We start from the raw sequence: 20408 nt of genomic DNA, 5'->3' as shown, positions 1-20408 counted from the left end.
TTGAAGATATCCATTAGAAAGTTAAAAATTAATTACTGGCATCGCAAAAATAGAGTCTTTCCATTGTCTTGATCCATTTTGCTCTTCACCCTTTCAAAATTTTTCTTTCTGCCCCTTATGTGCATTTATCATTGTTCTGTCCCCTTCTCCTATTTTACTGTTGTTATTTATAAAGTCTGAGATCTTAAGAAAGTTTATTAAACAGAAAATTTGTTTAAAATGCCGCAACTTTTTCTTCCTCAAATGGATCATATGTGACTATATACAGGTCTATCTTCTTTTCAGAGAATCTTTGGTCTCTCTTGAGTTTCTGGCCCTGAGACCACACTTAATTTATTCCTAAATCTAATTGCTCTAAATAAGGGCATGTTCCCTACCGTGTGCCTTTATTTCATCAAATGCAAAGCAGTGTCATTAAAAACAATGGGAAAGAACATAATAAAAGATATTTTGATCATGCTTGGTCTTGTCAGTCTAAGAGAGGTTTAGTATTATAACAAAGTGAGTTTTATTTTCTTAAAAAAATATCTCTAGGAACCTGTTATGTCCATGTGTCATATCTTATTGGATGCACAGTGTCAGAAATGTGGTTAAAATCTGGAGAAATCCTGGATCTTTGGCACTTTTCCAAACGCTAAAAGAAATCCTTGCAATAATGAAAACTGTTTGTGTCTGGGAAAAGTAAAAGTGTTCTGCTTGAATCAAAACTGTTGTTTCAAAGAGAACAAAAAGTGAAGAGTTTGGAAGATGAAATTATGTTAATCCACCCTTGTAAGTACTCTTCTCATGGCAAGGATGCTGTGATCATGTTTCCTTATCTTAATCCTTCTGCAAGCACAGTGATCCCCATCTCCTGGGATATCAACTTTTCCTCTATGCTTTGTTTCTCCTAGTTTTGTATATACTCTCTATTGTCTTTTTCAGAAGTAACTGTTTTCTACAATATTTATTGTCTTTATAAGGTTTAGAGAACTTGTTAGTTTGACAAGCTTAAAGAAAATTATTGGAAATTAGTATTTAAAAGACACTAATTCAAGAATTTTCACAAAAAAGAGTAACTTTAAACAAAAAAAATATTTAAAAAACTAGAATCATCAAATATTGGTGATAAAAATGGTCAGAAATATCCTGATTCTTCTCCTAAGTTTGTATATAAGAAAATGAAGGTCCATGCAGTTTATATAATATGCAAAACCACATACCAATAATCAACCTTGCCAGGACTAAGCTATACTCTTTCCAACATTTAATGTAGTTTAATTGAAATAGGCTGTAATGTGGTCTATAAAACCTGAAATAAGGTAGAGATAAGTGACTTTTTCTGTTGATCCTGTGTTTATAACATCTGTCTTTTTTTTTTAAGACTCTTAGTGATTATCTAATCGAATTGCTTTTCAGATTTTACATGTTACTGTTGAGGAAAACCTGATGTATGGAGAAAATAAAGAAGTTGGCAACCACATCGTTAATCGATGGCAGAGACAGAACCAGAACCCATTGATGCATTCACTCATTCATTTTTCCACTCAGGCAACAAATATTTCCTGAGTGCATTCTCAGTTGCTGGCATCATGTGGATTCAACTGGTGACCAAAATAAACACAGTTCCCGCTGTAATAGAGTTCATGACCATGGAGACCATGGCTGGGCTGCTATAGATCCAATGATCACATGAGAAAGAGAACGTGGGAATATTTCATTGTGGAGTAGCAAGAATTCCTCATTGATAGGATCTTGGCTGCTGGTGTGGCCTATTCCCCCAGCCTAAAAGTATAAAAGGTGACAGAAAGATTGACAAGATGAAAAGACAGAGGGCTATGCACCAGATGAAGGAAGAAGATAAAACCCCAGAAAAACAACTAAATGAAGTAGAGATAGGCAACCTTCCAGAAAAAGAATTGAGAATAATTATAGTGAAGATGATCCAGGACCTCGGAAAAAGAATGGAAACAAAGACCGAGAAGATGCAAGAAATGTGTAACAAAGACCTTGAAAAATTAAAGAACAAACACCTAGAAGAATTAAGGAACAAACAAACAGAGATGACAAAACAATAACTGAAATGAAAAATACACTAGAAGGAATCAATAGCAGAATAACTGAGGCAGAAGAACGGATAAGTGACCTGAAAGACAGAAGGGTGGAATTCACTGCCATGGAACAGAATAAAGAGAAAAGAATGAAAATAAGTGAAGACTGCCTAAGAGACCTGTGGGACAACATTAAACACAACAATATTCACATTATAGGGGTCCCAGAAGGAGAAGAGAGAGAGAAAGGAGCCGAGAAAATATTTGAAGAGGTTATAGTCGAAAACTTCCCTAACATGGGAAGGGAAGTAGCCACCCAAGTCTAGGAAGCGCAGAGTCCCAGGAAGAATAAACCCAAGGAGAAACACACTGAGACACATAGTAATCAAATTGACAAAAATTAAAGACAAAGAAAAATTATTGAAGGCAACAAGAGAAAAATGACAAATAACATACAAGGGAACTTCCATAAGGTAAACAGCTGATTTTTCAGCAGAAACTCTACAAGCCAGAAGGGAGTGGCATGATATATTTAAAGTGAAGAAAGGGGAGAACCTACAACCAAGATTACTCTACCCGGCAAGGATCTCATTCAGATTAGATGGAGAAATCAAAAGCTTTACAGAGAAGCAAAAGCTAAGAGAACTCAGCACCACCAAACCAGCTCTACAACTAATGCTAAAGGAACTTCTCTAAGTGGGAAACACAAGAGAAGAAAAGGACCTACAAAAACAAACCCAAAACAATTAAGAAAATGGTCATAGGAACATACATATCAATAATTACCTTAAACGTGAATTGATTAAATGCTCCAAGCAAAAGACACAGGCTTGCTGAATGGATACAAAACCAGGACCCATATATATGCTGCCTACAAGAGACCCACTTCAGACCTAGGGATACATACAGACTGAAATTGAGGGGATAGAAAAAGATATTCTATGCAAATGGAAATCAAAAGAAAGCTGGAGTAGCAATTCTCATATCAGATAAAATAGACTTTAAAATAAAGAATGTTACAAGTAACAAGGAAGGACACTACATAATGATCAATGGATCAATCCAAGAAGAAGATATAACAATTGTAAATCTATATGCACCCAACATAGGAGCACCTCAATACATAAGGCAACTGCTAACAGCTATAAAGGAGGAAATCAACAGTAACACAATAATAGTGGGGGACATTAACACCTCACTTACACCAATGGACAGATCATCCAAACAGAAAATTAATAAGGAAACACAAGCTTTAAATAACACAATAGACCAGATAGATTTAATTGATATTTATAGGATATTCCATCCAAAAACAAAAGATTACACTTTCTTCTCAAGTGTGCACAGAACATTCTCCAGGATAGATCACATCTTGGGTCACAAATCAAGCCTCAGTAAATTTAAGAAAACTGAGATCATATCAAGCACCTTTTCTGACCACACTATTAGATTAGAAATCAATTACAGGGAAAAAAACGTAAAATACACAAACACATGGAGGCTAAACAATATGTTACTAAATAACCAAGAGACCACTGAAGAAATCAAAAAATACCTAGAAACAAATTACAATGAAAACACGACGATCCAAAACCTATGGGATGCAGCAAAAGCAGTTCTAAGAGGGAAGTTTATAGCAATACAAGCCTACCTCAAGAAACAAGAAAAATCTCAAATAGACAATCTAAACTTACACCTAAATGAACTAGAGAAAGAAGAACAAACAAAATCGAAAGTTAGGAGAAGGAAAGAAATCATAAAGATCAGAGAAGAAATCAATGAAGTAGAAACAAAGAAAACAATAGCAAAGATCAATAAAACTAAAATCTGGTTCTTTGAGAAGATAAACAAAATTGATAAACCATTAGCCAGACTCATCAAGAAAAAGAGGGAGAGGACTCAAACCAATAAAATTAGAAATGAAAAAAGAAAAGTTACAACAGACACTGCAGAAATACAAAGCATCCTAAGAGACTACTACAAGCAACTCTATGCCAATAAAATGTACAACCTGGAAGAAATGCACAAATTCTTAGAAAGATATAACCTTCAAGACTGAACCAGGAAGAAACAGAAAATATGAACAGACCAATCACAAGTAATGAAATTTAAACTGTGATTAAAAATCTTCCAACAAACAAAAGTCCAGGACCAGATGGCTTCACAGGTAAATTCTATCAAATATTTAGAGAAGAGAGAATACCCATCCTTCTCAAACTTTTCCAAAAAATTGCAGAGGAAGGAACATTCCCAAACTCATTTTATGAGGCCACCATCCCCCTGATACCAAAACCAGACAAACATACTACAAAAAAAGAAAATTACAGACCAATATCACTGATGAATATAGATGCAAAAATCCTCAACACAATACTAGCAAACAGAATCCAACAACACATTAAAAAGATCATACACCATGATCAAGTGGGATTTATCTCAGGGATGCAAAAATTCTTCAATACATGCAAATCAATCAGTGTGATACACCATATTAACAAATTGAAGAGTAAAAACTATATGATCATCTCAATAGATGCAGAAAAACCTTTTGACAAAATTCAACACCTGTTTATGATAAAAACTCTCCAGAAAGTGGGCACAGAGTGAACATACCTCAACATAATAAAGGCCATATATGACAAACCCACAGCAAACATCGTTCTCAATGGTGAAAAACTGAGAGCATTTCCTCTAAGATCAGAAACAAGACAAAGATGTCCACTCTCGCCACTATTATTCAACATAGTTTTGGAAGTCCTAGCCATGGCAATCAGAGAAGAAAAATAAATAAAAGGAATACAAATTGGAAAAGAAGAAGTAAAATTCTCACTGTTTGAAGATCACATGGTATTATATGTAGAGAATCCTAAAGATGCCACCAGAAAACTACTAGAGCTAATCAATGAATTTGGTAAAGTTGCAGGATACAAAATTAAGGCACAGACATCTCTTGCATTCCTGTACACTGATGATAAAAAATCTGAAAGAGAAATTAAGGAAACACTCCCATTTACCACTGCAACAAGAATAATAAAATACCTAGGAATAAACCTACCTAGGGAGACAAAATACCTGTATGCAGAAAACTATAAGACACTGATAAATAAATTAAAGATGATACCAACAGATGGAGAGATATACCATGTTCTTGGATTGGAAGAATCAATATTGTGAAAATGACTATACAACCCAAAGCAATCTACAGATTCAATGCAATCCCTATCAAATTACTAATGGCATTTTTTATAGAACTAGAACAAACAATCTTAAAATTTGTATGGAGACACAGAAGACCCTGAAATGCCAAAGCAGTCTTGAGGGAAAAAAAAAACAGAGCTGGAGGAATCAGACTCCCTAACTTCAGACTATACTACAAAGCTACAGTAATCAAGACAATATGGTACTGGCACAAAAACAGAAAGATAGATCAATGGAGCAGGATAGAAAGCCCAGAGATAAACCCACGCACCTATGGTCAACTAATCTATGACAAAGGAAGCAAGGATATACAATGGATAAAAGACAATCTCTTCAAGAAGCGGTGCTGGGAAAACTGGACAGCTACATGTAAAAGAATGAAATTAGAACATTCCCTAATACCATACACAAAAATAAACTCAAAATGGATTAGAGACCTAAATGTAAGACTGGACACTATAAAACTCTTAGCAGAAAACATAGGAAGAACGTTCTTTGACATGAATCACAGCAAGATCTTTTTTGATCCATCTCCTAGAGTAATGGAAAAAAAAATAGTATAAAAGGCAGTAGGCTTATGGTTTTTTGTCTCCTTATACCTGGTCAGTTATTTAAAGGACTGAATAAACCAATGTGACACTTTGCACACTGTAGCGTGAAGAACTAAGGAGAGATGATCAGTCACGAGCACTCCCTTCTAAGATCTTTCTGTGTGTAAGCCATACCCTATATGGCTGCTTGTTCTGTAGTAAGACAAAGTGAAAGAAACCTTTGCTAGCATTTTGGTTGCCTTTCTTGCCAGTATTTGAACCTAGATCAACCTTTGTGGGCCAGCCTGGCTTAGAGCTGATTGTCCATTGAAAGTTACTGAAAAGTGTAGCTGACTATAGAGTCTAACCCTAGAAGGAGAGAGACTGGTGGTAGGTCTCATGCAATTTATTGGTTGGAAACAAGTTCATACAAGGAAGCCCCCACATTTAACTTCATTTATGTACTTTATAAACCCTAATGCTGATTTTCAGCCGTACACATTGATCTTTACTTTCACACAGTTTTTACCCATTAGAGAAAGGTTGGTATGGTATGGTCCCACTCCTGAGCATATATCTGGAGAAAACTATAATTCAAAAAGATGCACGCTCATTGCAGCACTGTTTACAATAACCAAGACATAGAAGCAACCTAAATGTCCATCGACAAATGAATGGATAAAGAAGATGTGGTATATATATAAATAAATAAATATCTATATCTATATCTATCTATATATATATACACACACACACAAACACACACACAATGGAATATTACTCAGCCATTAAAAAGAATGAAATATTGCTATTTGCAGCAAAATGGATGGACCTAGAGATTATCACACTAAGTGAAGTAAGCTAGACAGAGAAAGACAAATATCATATAATGTCACTTATATGCAGAATCTAAAAACATGATACAAATGAATTTATTTACAAAACAGAAATAGACTCACAGATATAGAAAACACACTTATGGTTACCAAAGTGGAAGAGGGGGAAGGGATAAATTAGGAGTTTGGGATTAACATATACATACTACTATATATAAAATAGATAACTAATAAGAACCTGTTGTATAGCACAGGGAACTCTACTCAATGCTCTGTAATGGCCTATATGGGAAAATAATCTAAAAATTTAAAAGAAGAGTGGATATATGTATACATATAACTGATTCACTTCACTGTACACCTGAAATGAACACAACATTGTAAATCAACTATGCTCCAAGAAAAATTTAAAAATAAAAAAAATAAAATAGATAACCAACAAGGACCTACTATATAGCATAGGGAACTATACTCAATATCTTGCAATTACCTATGATGGAAAAGAATCTGAAAAATAATATATACATACATATACATATGTATATATAATTGAATCATTTTGCTATACACCTGAAACTAACACAACATTGTAAACTATACTTCAATTTTAAAAAATAAATGAAACAGATAAAAAAAGAATTTGATAGTATTAGGCTTGTTTTACTCTTGAGCCTGAAAAAGTCGTTGAAGAAAATACCATTTTTGGAGAGACTAGCAGGACCAATTGTATTCTCAACTCCTTTTTCAGCTTACTTAGGTGATGTGGGAGATGGACTTTGGTTAATTATCCCATAAAAAGCTATGTAGAATAAAGCTGCGTAGATACAATTGTGGCAAGTAAGAATACTTTATAAAGAATGGGATACATTGAAAAGACATCAAGGGAGGACCTAATCTAGATTTGGGGTGGGAGATGAGTCAGGGAAGGCACTTGAGAGGAAATAGCTTTTAAGCTGAGATCGTTTTTTTTAAAAAAAGGAACAAAAGAGAAGAAATTATTTAAGAAAAATTGTGGGAAGTGGAGGGCTTATTTCAGAAGACAGAAGCCCATGTACCTTTCTTCTAACATTTTCCCCCATTCTTTGTGTTTTCCATTTAAAGGACTGAATCTCTTACACTTTGTATTTATATTTTGTTACGTATATCTTAGGGCAAATTACAACCAAATGAAGGTCTTGATTGTGGCGATGGTTACAGGTCTATGCATTTGTAAAACTGAGATCAGTATGCCAAAAAAGAATGAATTTTACTATATGTAAATTTTTAAAAGGAAGAAAAACAAAATAAACAAAATGGAAATAAAGTAGAGCATTGACTACTGTTGTCCAGTTGCTCCTTGGGCTTCATGTAAAGAAGCAGCAAGTAACACAGAAATATATGTGCTTCCTGGAAATTCTAATCTTACCCTGGACTGTTTGCACTTGTTTTTATTTGAGTGTTTTATGTTTTATTTTTCTAATACAGGAAGGACTCTTTAATATGCCTCTAATATGTGGACTGGCTAGGAAAATCCCTGCAAGAAGAATACTTTTTGTGACATACGGACGTGACAAATGGAGTGTCATTTGAAGGCTTTTTTCTGGCATTACGTGGCAGGTGTCTTTGGTATCTAGAAAAGATATGCTACCCACGCTGGGAGAACACATGATATAGGTGCCTGAATATCATCACTCCAGAAATGGGAAGACATGAGTGATTATTATTCCATAGCCTGCAAAACTTGTGTACTATTGTTGGTAAATTGGAGGCCTATCACTTCGCTACGTGTCACCTGATGACATTGTTTCCGATATTTATGACAAAGGAAATCCCTTGTGATTTTTACCCATCAGGATAAAGTGCATTTACTTTTCCTTTCATAGAACTGAAGAAATCTGACTTAGAAAAGGAAGGCCCATTTAGATGCATTTGTTAACTTGCATCAAAATGTGAAGCCCTCTCTCTTCCAACATTATTTCCCCCAAAATAAGTGAGTGGAAAAGAGGGATTGCATTTTGATGGTTAACAGCACTGAGGCACCCAACGTGCCAGGAAAGGATAGTACTGCTTCTTTTATGTGCATTAGTTCCTTAGCTTTTACAACAATAATCAAAACAACACTTGGAGACAGAGGTTATCACCAGTTCCACTTTACCAGTGAGGAGAGTGAGGTTCAGAGAGGTTAAGAAAGCTGGTCCAGGCTGCAGAGCTAGGAGTATTATGCCTGTGCAGATGATTGAGTGTGTGTTTCATGTGCCAAGGTCAGGTGTGTTTGTGGAGAGGAGTAACGCTGCATAATTCATCCAATCAGCCTCTAATGCTCATGTTTAGGTGCTGATTTCCTCTTGTTGGGCCTGCATCTTGTTTCAATTCATATTAAGATCTCAGTACCGTACTTCCTGGTTCCCAGAATTTACATAGAAGTTAGTTTCCTGTGATTCCCTTTAAGAAGCTGTAACCAGAGTTTCCCCCAGATTTTGCTTTGTTAACAAGTCCTGCTTTCAATGTCAATAGATTAGGTGTGAAACAACTGCAATGGAGAGTGCAAGAGTTTCCTACCTCTTTATTAATCAATGCAAAGGTAATTTTTTTTTTTTTTTGGGTGTGTGTGTGGTACCCGGGCCTCTCACTGTTGTGGCCTCTCCTGTTGCAGAGCACAGGCTCCGGACGCGCAGGCTGAGCGGCCATGGCTCACGGGCCCAGCCGCTCCACGGCATGTGGAATCTTCCCGGACTGGGGCACGAATCCGTGTCCCCTGCATCGACAGGTGGACTCTCAACCACTGCGCCGCCAGGGAAGCCCGCAAAGGTAATATTTTTCATAACAATTTCAAATGTTTCAAAATGCTTTACCTTGGTAACAAACCAACAGTGGTCTTTGCCACTGAAATAGTTTCTTTTTGATTCTTTTGTTTTCTTAAAACACATTGACCTTTAAAATTTTTAATCTTAGACATGCCCCCCTATTTTCCCTATGAGGCCTTGTTATAGTAAACCTACAGCCCTGTTGATCATCTTTCTCCAAACAAATCAAAACACATTACAGATGAAGCTTAATGAAATAAGAGGTCCTAAAATGCTTTTTAAAAAAAACTTTGAAAATTAATCATATATAAGGAAAACTCTTAAAACTGACACGTTTGTGTCTCAGTTTTACTCATGGAGAAAATGCGGTGAAAACAGGTTAAAGTTTGTTCAAAGTGCTCTCCTCGGGCACCTCAGACACTGTGAGGTTATTCAAAGCAGTCTGTGGAAATTTTTTGTTTGATTTTAAGACAAGTAGCTTTCACTACCATGGCGTCAATGTGTCTGCTACCAAGGTATTCCCATATGGAAATCTGACCAGAACTCCTTTTCTTTCAAAGGACAAGTTATCTGGATAAATTCTCCTACTCTGCAAACTGCTGTACCTGCTAAAGGCCTTAGAGTCAGAAAAGACGACACACCAGTGACTCTTGCTGCTTTTAGAAGTACTAGCGGTATTAGGATCACTATTTGAAAAAGACAGTTGCAAATGCAGATTGGGCTTCTTTACTTTGATTATTTTCCTTTCCTTTAGTTTTCCTCAAAATAAGGCCGATAAATCTCATTCATTTTATAATTCACAAATGTTCATTGTGATTGTCTTTCAGCTGCTGAAGTACCTATAGGGAATCACAATCTAACCTTGTAAGAAGTTGCTGGACCGAGCCCTTCTGTCACAAATTATGACACACCAGCGCATTAAATTTATCTATTTTACCGTCTACATTTCTCCAAAGGCAAGGTGAACCGATTAAAATATTTTTATACTCATACATTGTTAGATTTTTTGTATATTAAGGAAGTGCATTATTCTGAAAAATTTAACATGACCAGCTATAATTTTTATAATTATATAATTTTAATTATAAATTAAATTTGTGTGATAATTTCACATTTATAGTCATACCTGTGCTCCTATTTACTTCTCTAAACAAAGAACACCAAAACAGAAATTATTACCCCTATTTTTACAGAGAATGAAAATGAGACTCTAAGGTTTGAGTCACCACACAGTGACTGTGTGTGTGTTTATGTGTGGAGGTGAGCTGTGGGATTAGAATTCAGGTATATTGGTCCTCGTTAGGGATCTTTTCCACCATTGCCCCTGTTGTCTTTACAAAATGAACTGAGTTGTGAAGCACTCACTGCAGGCTTCCACTCTGGAATTTTAAAAAATCTGGATGCAGGAGGTTTGCTTTGTTTTGTTTGTCAAGTGTGGGTACCACAAAGAACCAGCTCCATTGCTATCACATAGTCCATCTCCATTTTCTGGCTCCAGATCTTTCTCTCTTCGTGTTGTCATCATTACAGAATTCTTAGAGGAAGTAAGGTTTAAAGGATAACTGGTGTTTAGTATGTGTGTGTGACCCTCACTCCTTTCCTTACTTCTCTCTTCTCACATCTACCCACTCCAAATATAGGGTGGAGAGGAGTGGGTGGAGTTGTAAAGGAAACTTGCAGTGAAAAAAAATTAGAGAGAAATAACAGCAGCATCTCTGAGGCAGTTTCTCTCATTCAAAAATTATAGGGTGGGTTTCCCTGGTGGTGCAGTGGTTGAGTGTCTGCCTGCCGATGCAGGGGGCGCGGGTTCGTGCCCCGGTCCGGGAGGATCCCGCGTGCCGCGGAGCAGCTGGGCCTGTGGCCGTGGCTGCTGGGCCTGCGCGTCCGGGGCCTGTGCTCCGCGGCGGGAGGGGCCGCAACGGTGAGGGGCCCACGTGCCGCAAAATAAATAAATAAATAAATAAAAATTGTAGGGTGAAATAAAATATCTGAACTAGAATGCTGTTTCTCCTTGTTCTTATTCTACCTGAAGTCCCTGGAGGATAAACTGAGAAGTGGATGTTTTGGTAATGAACCCAAAATAATGTATCTCAAGCTGGGGAGCCGACTCTCAATCATCCAGTTTATTTATTCATTCAACAAATAATTATTGACACCCACAATATATGTCAAGCATCATTCTAGGTGAATGATAAATATTTGTGAACAGAAGAAAGATCCTTACCATCGTGGAGCTTACATGCTAGCAGGGTGAAACAGACAATAAACAATAAATATAATAAGAAGTATATCCTATAGTATACTAGAAAGTGATAAGTACTTTGAGCACATTTGTAAGGGTATGGCTCCTAGAATCAGACTGAGTCTGAACCTCAGCTCTACCACTCCCTAGCTGTGTGACTTGGGTAAGTTACTTACCCTCTCTGTGCCCCAGTTTTCTTATGACTATAAAATAGACAAGACAATAGGGTCTGCTCCATAGGTTGCTATGTGCATTTGATGAAATAATACCTGGCAAGAATGCCTGATTGATAGTAAGAGCCACATAACTGTTTATTAAAAAAATAGCTGCTGTGGGGAAAAAATGAAAAAGAAGAGCAGCATGGAAGTTAGTGAGTGTGGAGCCTGTAGTTTTTTATAGGGTGGACAGGTAATGTTTGGGAAGAAAACATATGAGCAGAACTTGAAAGAGGTGAAAGAGACAAATATATTGAGAAGAGTAGTCCGAACAGAGGAAGTGACCTTGGTGAATGTCGTAAGATGAACGTGTGGCTGCTAAGTTTTGAGAACTGCCAGGGAACCAGTCTGACTTGAACAGAGTGAGCCTGGGGTTCAGTTAGGGGCTGGAAGGCCACTGGGAGGAGTTTAGCTTTTATTTTAGGTGTGAAATGAGAAGTGATTGGTAGTTTTAAGGAGAGGAGTGGCATACACTGACTTTTCTTTTGAAAACGATTACTATGTTGCATTGAAAATAAACTGAAAGGGTGGAAAGGCCGAAAGCAAGGTCTTTTGGGAGGTGATGATGGCTTATGCCTGGGTGGTTACAATGGAGATGGTATGAAGTGTGTGGATTCTGCATATATTTGGAAGATAAAGCCAAAAGGAGCTCCTGATAGATTGCATATAGTGGGTGCAGGAAAGAGAAAAATCAAGAGTGAATCCAAGATTAAAAGTTCTCTTAATGATTTCTCCTCTCTGCTCTCCTTACCTACAATTTTATTCATGCACCCCCGTTTCCTCTTTTTATCTAATGCCAAGAGAGCTCTAAGCCTAGGAAAAGTCATAACGTAGGGAAAGGAGACAGTGGGACAGAAGAGAGAAGCAAAATCCATCTGGAGGAGGAATTTCAAGCTGACAGTTCCTCCCACACAATATAGTGGAAAACAGTTCCAAATGGAAAGAGATACAAATGGAAAGTCTCGATGGTCCCGTTCTTACACTCCTTAGTTTTGTGGGTTATCTTTCACCAGATGAGGCAGGATCAAGACGTTTCTCTGAGCTGGCGTGGATTTCTATATATCTTGATTATGGGAAACAAAAGGTTAGGAAATCTAAAAATAAATATTGGTGCTAAAATCTATCTTTGAAAAATGTAGGCTTTTAATCTCCTCTCTCTCCTTCCCAAAACTTTGTATCATTTCATTTCCTTCCTTCTCCATGTGTGGACATAAACTGTATCTAAATAGCTAAACTGTCAAAGAATAATCGATAAGTTCAGGAACTGACACTGACTTTTTCCAGATAAGTCCATTAAGCTGGTTATACCTGTCTCTACATAGGACCAGCCCAGTACCACGAATGCACTCCAAACGGTGATTTTCTGAAGGAGGTTGTCATATGGAAAAAATCTTCTTTGCCCCATTTTTCTTGCTCTCCCAACATTTCTTCCCATCCTCTCTCTTTTCTTCTTGCTTCCCTTCATCCACTCTTAGCAACTGGGTATTCATACATAAAAGCCGTTTATAGTTTGATGCCTCAAAGCCCTCATATCTATTAAACTACAGTCTCCTTTAGAAAGGAATTTCCTCAAACCTTACCACATTCATTCACTCATTAACAGATGTTGTGGCCCCAGGCTGCATTTCTGGGGAGTAGGTAGAGGGAAGGGATTCATCGACATCTTCTGTCAGAAGTCAGTAAGCTATTATTCAGCCCTCCCGGGCCCTAAGCAGGTGTTCTTTCCTTTCTTCTGACAATAGCAAAGGTTCCCAAGACCCCAGATGACAGTCTCTACATTAGTACTTACTGGCTCCACTGACAGGTGTTTCTCTGTATAACCAGACAACAGGTGTTTGCCCGGTGCAGCCTGCCAAAAGCCAAGGAGCCAGAGTAGAAAACAAAGCCCATTTGTGAAAATGATTACTGTAATTAAGAGCTATGGTAATGCAAACGATGAAAACTCATACACATTCGCACTTACACTCTCCCAAATTCTCTGTTCCCCTGGATAGAGGAAATGACAGACTACAGATCACCCAGCATTACGATATACTTTTAAATGCTAAAGTTCTCGCTTCCTTGGGGGAGAGATTGAAATGATTATTAAGGCATCTTTTGAAACCATCCCTCTTAAGGATCCTCATTTAGAATTTATGTCATTGTGCATTTGGGGGATTACAAGGCAGTGTATGCTGAAGGAGACTGCCATAAGCAAGTCTTATGATTTACTTGAGAGCTTATGATTTACTTGAGAGCCCCATATATATCCATGAGAAAAGTGAAACAGCTAATCAATACTCAAATCACAATACGTTTGGTGGTGACCCTCATTACAGCAACTTCCACTGTGTGCCCCACGGCCTCCCGGCAGGAAATTGCCTCATTTACAACCAGGAAAAGTCTTGATAGTAATATGCTGTGTGCTTCTCAACTCCTCCCCTAGGAAGCATACATGAGCTTCAGAGCTAGGGTAGATAGCAGAATGGTGTGCATAAGGTAAATATTTCTTTTTTAAAAATCTGAGAACATACATCAGTCACTCATTTGTGTTTCAGGAGCTAAGGATCCTCTCACTGCTCCGATCTGAGTGGAATGAAAAACAAAGGGTGGAATGCACCAAGGGTTAGGACACAGGTCAGAAGACGTCATGGACTTTGTCAATATGATTTTCATATTATGCATATATGATCATAATATGCAAAATAAATTATAACTGTTAAGTCCCTCTGCTCCATTTTCAATCCCGTGTTTACATGGGAGCTGAAGGGAGGCATGTGGGTAGTTCAATTCTAGCTGTTGTATACTGTGATTACTATTACTATTAATTTTGCCATCAGGAGCTTCTTTATTTTAACAAATTTACAGAAGTGGAAAACTTATAGATATTCTTTTTGTCCAGTAAACAATATAATAATTATTCATCATATATGGTTTAAAAATGCTTATACAATTTTCAATTTTTTAGGCCTTTATATTCCCCTCTCCCAACTCTCTAGCCAAGTTTAAAATTTTTATGCCTTTTATTTTGATTTTCTTAGTGTATTACATACTAAGATCATATTTTATTTCAGTTTTCTATAGTTATTATTATTATTTATTTTTTTTGCGGTACACGGGCCTCTCACTGTTGTGGCCTCTCCCGTTGCGGAGCACAGGCTCCGGATGCGCAGGCTCAGCGGCCATGGCTCACGGGCCCAGCAGCTCCGCGGCATGTGGGATCCTCCCGGACCAGGGCACGAACCCGTGTCCCCTGCATCGGCAGGCGGACTCTCAACCACTGAGCCACCAGGGAAGCCCTCTATAATTATTAAAGGGATAAGTAATGTATTATGATTCACTAAAATAGAGTAATAAATAATTTACATACTGTGATTATTAAATACTTTTATACTGTGATTGCCAAAAGAATGGTCCTGGATTTTTCAGCTAGGTATTTTTCAATGTAAAAAAAAAAAAAAACATTGAAAGAAAAATAAAAGGCAGTTCACAAATAATTCTTCTAGAGGACACAGGAATGGGATGCTTTTTTTTTTTTTTAACAGCTTTTGGTTAAGCTGAAAAAGATTTTTGGGCTTCTCAGAAAGTTCTTGATTATAAAAAAAGTATGAAAGGAGTATTTCTCTAGAATGTGATGTCTAAAGTTTTATTGGGAAAAAAACTAAACCGAAGCAAAACATCCACTTGATATTGTTGGAGATATCTTTCAAATTCTGTGTACTTCCCTGCCAACAGTTGCATCTTCAATTTTGGTTCCCATACTGCTTTAACAACTGAAGAAAAATAAGCATCTTATTATGGGAAAAAAAACTGTCTGTGTGGACTGGCTCTCAGACTTAGTCTGAGAAATCAGCTTTGATCAAATTACTTTCTGAACAAATGACCTTTGACTGGGTCGGTGAAAAGATAGCTCATGTGTCCCAGGTTTCAGCAGCTTCCTATCTGTTTATCACTGGTACCAGGCTTGGTCTCACTTCTGTTCTCTTCCTCCTGTCTCACTTGGCACAAGAGGGATGTCCTAGAAGAGGACACTGTGCTTCCTTTCTCTTCATCCCCCCACCCTCATTTTTCCTGAATGAGTGCCCATTTGCTTATGGCCTGTCTCTCTGCATGCAAACCAGCAATAGCAGCAACTCTAATTCACCCTCTTTATCTCTCATGATAAAGATGAGAGACGAGAAAAGTCTCTGATTCCTCACTCTTTTTGCTACCTAACCCACTTCTTACTGAGAATTGAGACTGGAAGTACCACACCTCTCCTCTTATGCTCAGAACGACCTCTCTAGACATTATTAGATATAGATTGTGCCAGGAACAAAACCCATCATAAAGGCAAAGTGGGCTCTGTTTGGGTCAGGGGATGGTGGCATGATCTCAGATCACGACTTTTGTACTCATATGTAGCCAGCACAAGGAAATACATCCTCCATCTTCAATGGCTGGCCCTGGACAGGATAAGGGGCTTCTAGTACTCTAAGAGCAGTTATTTCCTGCAATTGGATATTGTGTGCTGAGATAACTGGGGGCCTGTAGTGCTTTGGGACTCAGTGCATGGATGTACCAGAAACTAAAGCAAAACTAGTCACCAGGTTAGTTGGAAAGCACTAGAAATGAGCTTTATGAGAAAAAGTAACGGATTTCATTGAGTCAATTCACAAAAGATCTCTTTCTACTAGCAAGGGCTGCTTTGCTTTCTGACTCCACAGATATGGAGGAGACCAGCTGCCTGTGGCCATTTCAAAACAGTTGCCTCTTCAGCAAGAAGTAATAGACCCTGGAGAAAGAAGAAGAGATCTAACCTCCGGACCTGCGGAGTGCCTAATCACTCTGTCAGCACCCTGCCTGTGCGTCCTCGCTCTCTTGTTTCTTTCCCGCACAGCCAGCCCTCCCCACCCTGCTCAGCCTGCTCAGGGCTCCTTTAGCCACAGACTATTTGTTCCTGTAATTGCTGCCAACTTGGCTGGTGAGAAGCCAGGCCTGGAGGAAATAGAGGGTCCTGGCAAGAACACGGACTGACGGCCCCAACAGGGTCAGCGCCTGAGTCCTCCCACAATGCAATTGTGCCTCCGACAAAAATCCTATGGAACTAGAAGTGATTGTGGGGTCACCAGGGACCTGGTTAGCAAAAAGCGGTGCTGCTGTCTGGATTCAGCCTCTGAGTGTGTGGAAGGGTGGCAGGGATGGAGAGGGAGGGCGAGATTCAAGCCCTTCACTTAGGAAACATTTCTGAAATCCTCTGGGCTTTTGTCTGCTTGAATCAAGTGAAGAAAACCAGTCCTTGCCTTGAATTGCAACAAACCAGACTAGGCAAACCTCATAGATTGTGGGCACCTCCAGCAGAAGAAATGAGGAGAGACTGACTTGCTCTGAACAGAAGCCTGTGCGAGGTCCGCGGGGACCCTGGCAGCCTCGTTCGTGGGTTGGAGAGCCTTCCGGGCACTGTGGTTTGCACTGCCCAGGGTTGCTCATCCTATCCCACCATCTATCTCTGGTCCTTCCCTCCATCACAGTGTGATGCACTGTAGGACGGACCAGGCTTTGGCCTCTCCGCTGGAGCTCTGGTCTCAGAGACCTCCAACACCTGTTTACAACCAGAGGAGGGTTGTACTTAGTAAGCTTGTCCCTCAGGTGAAGGGAAGCTTGTCTTTGCCCTGATCTCTTTCTTCCTAGACTTTTAAGTGGCAGCCTGAGGATACAAGTCATTGTATCTTGCTTTGAATTGACTCCTGTTGCTAGTAACTGGATCATAGGTATAGCTACAAAAGACCTATGAGAAATTCATCCTTTGGCTCCCACATGGAACTAGGGGAGGCCTGGAAAGAAAGTTCAGGTGCTGGGGCTAGGAAAGGTGAACCTGAGGTGGTGAGGCTACAGAACGTGAGGCCGAGGGATTGAAGAGATGAGGAAGGTAAACCCGAAGAGATGGGGACCAGAGCTATGCCTAGATGACTGGTGGGACCTATTCACCTGTTAGTTTTTCGGTGCCCCGTCCAGTGGAGATGAGTGGAAACTAGCCTTTATCTCTGCAGGTAGCCAGGAGCCTGCACCTTCTCCCCGACCTTGCTTCCGCGGCAGGGGGAGCGCATGAATCAAGAACAGCACGGCACAGCGGCTGCGGGCGCGTCTCCGCCTATGCCCTGGCGACCCTGACCAGGCTCACTGGCCTGTGAATGGACTGAGGGATCGTCTCCAGCCAGGGGGCTTTTGATGATCCAGAAAATAACCAGAAAAAAAAAAAAAAAAAACAAGTGGCACAGGCTTGCACTCTCTTTTGAGTGGAATTTATGGGAGTAGAGCCCGGGTAGCCAAGACCGTGAAATGAGAATTTTTCCGACCGCAGATTTGCGGTGGACCCAGGCTCCGCGGATCTGCTGCGCCAAGCGTGAGGCAGCGCGCTGGCCAGGGAGGGCGCAGCCGGGAGCGCAGGGCGACTGGCTCCTCTCTCGGCGGAGCTGCGGAGAGAGGGAGTTTGGCTGTTCAGTGAATGGGACAGGCGCAGTGCTGTCTTCTTTCACTGCTCAGTTTTTGCAGGTCTTTACATTAAAAAAAAAAAAAAGACCTAAATATATGTTCAACCCTCTTGTAGATTTTTAAAAGGTTACTGGCACCCACCCTACTTGCTCACGCACACCATACCGATTCAGTTTTAAGGGCGCACTTAAAAAAAAAAGCCTCCTAGCATCCAGGAGAGTTGAGAAGGAACCTGAGGTCTAGTTTGCCAAACTCAGTCACAAGAGCTGGTCAGTGCTCTCCACTTAGTGAATGCTCTGCTTTTCTGAAAGTTTCAACCTCAGACCCCAGAGGAGGTCGGAGTGCACCTTGCCACCCTCCAGGCTGAGCTGGGCTAAAACCTGAGCAGGTGTCTTGACCTTCCTGGGCTATCCCTAGACAAGAGTTTGATCCCCAGCTGGAATCTTGCAGGACATGAGAGGGATACGGGAATGGTTGTTTCACTGGGGGTGGGGCTTGAGGAGCTGAAAGAAAGAAGAAAAGAAAAGGCGTAATCTCGGTTCCAGAGGCTCAGCCCCAGAGTGGTTTTGACCTCCTGGGTTTGGGAAGGAGGCTGATAATGCCTGATAGTGTCTCCAGTGAGACACAAGCAACTGGATTTACTTTGGAAAATCTTTGTCACTTGAGGAATGGGTGACACACAGGGGAACTTAGTGATGGCATCCAGCACCACCAATGGGTCTTAAACCCTGACAGCTTTTTTAGAGACCCAAGGACATCACTTGCAGAAAGCACAGTGCCCAGGCCCAGCATTCCACGATCATTCACCCTGGAAAGAGGCAATGCCAGTCAAGTGGATAGTCCTGAGGGGCCACCCGTCCTCAATGTCCACTTTCAGGATTGCCTTGCAAGGGTCTGCTTACCTATGGTGGTTAAACCAGAAGCAAAAAGCTTGAGCCTAGCACAGCGGAAAAAGAAGGGGTGTTCAGCCCAGGACAGCATCTTATATAGTGCCCAGGCCATGCACATCTATGTGTGATGTGCCCTTTCTTTCCCTCCACCCCACCCCGTGGCTTCACTAAGTTGTCCAGTTGATTTTCTGTTTACAGCTGCCTTGATGTTAAGTATTCTAACCATGGGAGATTTCCAATCCTGAAAAATAGACATATGTTTTATATGCTTTTCATTATTGAGATAGGAATCCTTAAGTGGGTACTCAAAAATGGAGAAAGCCACCTCTTAGCATCAACCTTGGCTTATATGAATTGACCTTATCGGTCCAAATCACAGCCTTTTCATTAAAATGAGCAATGAATAACGTGCCAGAGTGTAGTTTAAAGCTTCAAATATGTTTTCAGATGGAAATATTTCAAGAATGCAAGCCAGGTATATTTCTCAGATAAATGACAGTAGGGGCATTGCATACACGGGAATTCTCCGTTCTCAGGTTTCCTGAAATCCAGCACGCGCATCATTAATCATTCATTGGAGTCGGCCTTCAGTCAATGGCAGCTCTGAGTAAGCTGAAGCGAGCCGTTAGCTAATCCTTCCTGACACGGGGATCCTGGGTCGAGAGAGGACAACTGGACAGTTAGTCACATGTGCTGGTGCCCAGACCCTACCCCTCTTGCCCGGCTCCGAGCACGGTGTGCGTGTGCGCTCACTCTCCCGGGCGCAGACCTAGAGCTTCCCAGAAGGAAAAACAAATTCGGTGGCATTATGCTTAGCGCGACCAAGAGTTTCCCAACAGGAAAGCAGCTCGAGCCCTGGCGTAAAGGCTTAGGGCGGCTCTCTAAACGCTGAGTAAATCCATTCATTAGCTCTTTAGTAAATCAGTAGCAGCAACAAAAGCCTTCTCCCCACCGCGCCACACCAAAGCCTTCCAAGTTGCGCTGCGAACAGTTGCAGCGGTGGGATCCTGGCCGCAAACACTAGCAGCGGTGGGATCCCTCGGCGGGACGCAGTTCCCGAGAGATCCCTGGGGCAGGGGTTGTAACAGTCGGGTCTGCTGGGCAAAGGGAAGGGAACCTGGAAACTGTGTCCTGGGTAGGCGAGAGCGCATTGCTGGGACGCAAGACTGCGGCAGAGGTGCGAGAGACGAGAACTCACTCCCACGTTTCACCCTCCCATTCCCGTGACTGCCCC

Source organism: Monodon monoceros, unplaced genomic scaffold (assembly GCF_005190385.1).
Source record: "Monodon monoceros isolate NGI ecotype Baffin Bay Population unplaced genomic scaffold, NGI_Narwhal_1 Super_Scaffold_20, whole genome shotgun sequence".
NCBI classification, from domain to species: domain Eukaryota; kingdom Metazoa; phylum Chordata; class Mammalia; order Artiodactyla; family Monodontidae; genus Monodon; species Monodon monoceros.
Note: the sequence above shows the minus strand (reverse complement) of the source record.